This window comes from Canis lupus, chromosome 37 (genome assembly GCF_011100685.1).
Source record: "Canis lupus familiaris isolate Mischka breed German Shepherd chromosome 37, alternate assembly UU_Cfam_GSD_1.0, whole genome shotgun sequence".
NCBI classification, from domain to species: domain Eukaryota; kingdom Metazoa; phylum Chordata; class Mammalia; order Carnivora; family Canidae; genus Canis; species Canis lupus.
The window spans coordinates 7457414-7462113 of NC_049258.1; the positions used below are offsets into that span (position 1 = coordinate 7457414).

Below are 4700 nucleotides of genomic sequence, written 5' to 3' on the forward strand. Positions count from 1 at the left end.
GCAGAAATCAGGAGTCGGACACTTATCCCACTGAGCCACCCATGTGTCCCACTATTTATACTTTTTGAGCATTGTGTTTATTTGCTGATTTCTTTGTTATTATCAGCCTTCTCTAAGGAAAACATAAACACTGTAGGACATGGACCTTACCTGTCTTACCGCTATATGCCTGGCTTCTAGCACAATGTCTGGCACATAGAAAAGAGCTTATAAATATCTGTTTCATGAAGGTTATAAGGCAACTGGTATGACATAATAAATTAATTAACAGAAATTGCATAGGAAAGATCATGTATACTTTGCTTCAGGAAAATCTTTGAATGCTTCTAAAGGATTCATACTGGAATTCTTTTATCTTCCCCGAGATCTTCTTTAAGGCCCAATAATTCTGCATTTTAAAACTAAACTTCTCAAACCCTCTTCTGTTTCTGTATAGCCTATCTCTGTGAAGAGAAGACTGATCTTTTATGACCCGAGTTCAATACAGTAGGCTGTTCCTTCTATAATAAGAGTAGATGGTGTTTTTCATGTTTATTTAATCAAAATAATATAATCTCCTTTCTCTTGTTTTTGGACTTGGTACATTGGAATAATGTGAACATTAGTGAATGTTAGGAAGCTAATTTACTTTAATTGGCTGTAAGAGTTAGCTCTGGGCTTCCAGATAACTTGGGCAAAAAGTGTGACAGAGTGAATACGAAAGCTTTCATGTAAAGCAGAGAAAGGTAATTCATTAGTAGAAAAAAATTCACGGCTCTGAACCAAACAAAAATCTGATTCAATACTATTTTGAATATCTATTATGTAGTAGGTACATTTATTGAGTGCATTATTGAACACCTATATTGTCCTACTGGGCACCGCATTTCACTGATCTCAGGCACCATAAATTGTAAGACGCACCACTATTCTATGTACTGCTTAGAAATAAACAAAATCCTGTCAATTTGACAATTGCATAACATCAATTAAAAGGCACATTCTGAATAAAAAATGGTAAAAATTATGGGTAAAGCTATTCTCGGAGAGTTTATAGTCAAAAAGGGAAAACAGAGATAAATAAGGTAATAAATAGTTTGATAAAGCAACAATAAAAATATATGCAAAGAACTTTTTCTTCCTGGTGGTTCACTTCTCTTCCCTGGAATCTGCTTCTAAAGAAACTACCTACACACAAGTCCTGTCTCAGTCACTGATTTGCAGGGAACCCAGAATAAGCTAGTTGGTATCAGGATTAGGTCTACAGAGTGGACCTTCACGATGTTATTCTAGAACAATCACTACTAGCCAAATAGCAACAAGTATCTATTGCTGGTGGTAAGTGGAGGATTCCTCACGATAACCTGCGGCATGCTGAAGGATCATAGTAAAAAAGAGTCATTTGCTGTAGATTAGGATGGGATACAGATGGGAAGTGAAGTAGTTGTTAGTAAAATAGTTAGCACCTGAATGGTATGGGGTATTGGCAAATGGATTATGGCACTGGCTGGGGAAATCTTCAAGAACAAAAACAACAGGCTCAGTTTAGCCATTGTCTACTCAGAGTGAACCATAACAGTCAAAGGTCCTTCACAGCAGCACTTAAAGAGATTTTCTGCTCATGAGACCACAGAGAAGACTGAGTTGAAAATCACGCCTCCACAGGAGGGCGGAGACTGAATGAGCAGGTGGGCCAGGTTTCCTATACAAACATGAGGGCCCTGATAAGGACCACTTGGCATGGGAACAGATGGGTGGATGGGTTCAAAGAAACTTGAAACTCCAGATCCTTCTGAACTCTGGGCCAGCAGCCGTAGCTTCTTCCTCTTGGTATAGGGTGGAAGAAAGCTGCCCTCCCTTTCCAGGATCTGTTCAAAGACCTGACCCGAGGACGATGCCTTGAAAGAAGACACTTGCCACCCTTCTCAGAGCCGCCCTTGCCTGGCCTTGTTCCTCTAGCCCAGTAAGTAAAGGAAGGCCTCTCTGTAGCTCAAGGGGGGAAGTGAGTTCTCCGGGAGACCATAGTTTACACACATTAGATCCAGCACAGCTAGGAGGTATAGTTCTATCTATACATATTTATTTATCTAATTTTTAAAAGATCTTTTTTATTTATTTGAGAGGGAGAGAGGGAGAGACGGAAAGCATGAGTAGGAGGGAGGAGCCGAGGGACAACAGACTCCCTGGTGAGCCTGGAGATGAATGTAAACTCCATCCCAGGGCCCAGAGATCATGACCTGAGCCAAAGTCAGATGCTTAACTGACTAAGCCACTCGGGCACCCCTCCAGCCATACTTATTTAAATAAATCCGAAACCACGTCATATTCTTTATAGCAAAGTATTTAATATCTGCGTTCTAAGTAGAGGCTTACAGAATAATAATATATCAGGTTGACCATAAGAGCTTTTGTCATCTTTACAGGTCAAAAATGGTTGAAGATTGGGAGTTTGGGCTGTTTCTACATGATATCTGGAAAGGATGAGCTTTCCTAAGAAGTGCAGGCTGGTGACGGGGTAGGGGGAGTTGGCCAGCGATAGCCCGGTCTTACAAACAAGGCTATCCTTTGATGATCTCTTGCACAGCCACCATGGGCTATGGAGCAGGCTTTCCTCTTGACCTAGGAACATGGTTTCATGGTAAAGAATAGAGACAAGACGAGTCGCAATGGCTTTGGTTTCTATTGCAGCAGGACCAGTCAGCTAAGTCCTTGGGAGCTTATTTGAAGTCCGAATTAGGACAAAATGCGCATGCAGGTTGGCAATGATGTCACTACTCTGGGACTTATAGGTACTATGATCATGTGAACCACAAAGTTTAATGCTACTTCTCTGTGGCATAGTGACATGCAAATGAGAGGTCTCCTGGCATCTTTTTTTTAATAAATTTATTTTTATTGGTGTTCAATTTGCCAGCATATAGAATAACACCCAGTGCTCATCCCGTCTAATGCCCACCTCAGTGCCCATCACCCAGTCACCCCCACCCCCCGCCCACCTCCCCTTCCACCACCCCTTGTTCGTTTCCCAGAGTTAGGAGTCTCTCATGTTCTGTCTCCCTTTCTGATATTTCCCACACATTTTTTCTCCTTTCCCCTTTATTCCCTTTACTATTTTTTATATTCCCCAAATGAATGGGTCTCCTGGCATCTTGAGAGTTCTTGTTACCTGCTGCCTTATACTTCAGAATTTAATGGTATTAAAATTTAGGTGATCTGTTGTTTTCTCTCATTTTGCTTTTCTGCAGTTTGTGTACTAGCTAAAACTAACACTAACTTCTGAGCCACATAATGGAGTACTGCTGTATTCTTTACATCTTGAGTTTTCCCTTACCCAGAGTTTTACCAGGTAAACCTATGAAAATGAGGTTGGTGTCTAAAAGGCTTGCTTTCCACTTAGCTCCTGTGGCCCTGGGAAACGTCATAGAATTTCTGTACTCATTTCCATGGCAACAGGCAACTCTATCACCAAGGACACTACTAGCTTTTTTCTTTAAGAAGGTTTGCTCTATATTTGAGATTGAAAGCCATCTTCTTTATTAATATTTATTTTTGGATGCATTGTGCTGCAGTATGACTACTGAGATGACTTTGTTGCATATACTTGAGATGGGAAGGCAAACAATGCCTCTTCACTAAGGAAGTATTTGTGATTGGAGGTTTTTGTATAGCGAGGCAGAAGAGACACAAAAGGAAGGGAGAAAGAAAATAAGTTAAACTGTAAATGGAATGGAATAACTGTAAATGGAATACACAAACCTACACACATATGCTCACACACACATCAACAACAACATGGACATCGTAGTATAATAAAGAACTACTCTGCATATGTAAGCTTCGAAATGGAAGGGTTTATTTTCAGCCATCTTGACTGTAAAATTCGTGTTGGAGATGAAAACCATCATCGGTGGTGTCTTTTTCACTGAGTGCCTGTGCTATAAGGGATAATGGCAAGGGTCACTGGGGCATGACTTCTTCTGTGGATCCCCATTATTTTATCACATTTTCTATGATGTGACATGAGGGAAGCAAATTAGTGGAGACATCACTAGATATAATCCATTAAAAGATTCTATTCCTTAGCTTGTGAAATGGAAACAAATATGAAAGGTGCACAGAAGAGAGCCTTAAAAAATAATCGATGCCTCTCCCACCCCCAGAGGCTAGTTTAGCATAAAACTCACCTGTAAAAAGATTTCTACATGATTTCAATGTGTGACCAAGACTGACTAAGCTAATCACCTTAGAGGTCATTAGCATTTTATTTGATAAAGAATTGTTTCATTTCAGAACAGTGGCATAATGTGAAGGGCAGGTTTGGGCCTGTTTAGGTTGACTGTCTTTCATATATTAGTGTCCCAAGGAGGCTGTAACAAAATACTACAAATTGGGTGGCTTAAGACAACAGAAATTTATTCTCTTGTAGTTCTGGAGGCTGGAACTTTGAAATCAAGGCTTCTAACAATCTCTGGCATTCTTGGCTTGTAGCTGCATCACTTTACCTCTATACTTATGTGGCACCAGTCACTGGGTTTAGGGCCCACCATAAATCTGGGATGATTTCGCCTCACAATTCTTAACAAATTATATCTGTGAAGACCCTATTGCCAAATAAGCTCACATTCTGAGGTTATGGGTAGCCATGAATACTGGGAGACGTTATTCAATCGTTATACTCAGCAACTGACACCTGGAGGCACTAGTCCTTCTTAGTGAGAAAA

At 40.4% G+C, this 4700-nt stretch overlaps 1 long non-coding RNA gene across 2 annotated transcripts; it reads right to left on the reverse strand.

Moving 5' to 3' along the window:
• Window positions 1–2304: 2304 nt before the first annotated feature.
• On the reverse strand, window positions 2305–3406 carry LOC119867894. Of its 2 annotated transcripts, none has more exons than XR_005384955.1 (2): window positions 3311–3406; window positions 2305–2598 (listed from the first exon to the last, which is right to left on the reverse strand). It is a non-coding gene; the product is annotated as an uncharacterized LOC119867894 (long non-coding RNA). The 2 variants fall into 2 exon arrangements; XR_005384956.1 differs by having other exon boundaries at window positions 3146–3381.
• Between the last annotated feature and the right edge of the window lie 1294 nt (window positions 3407–4700).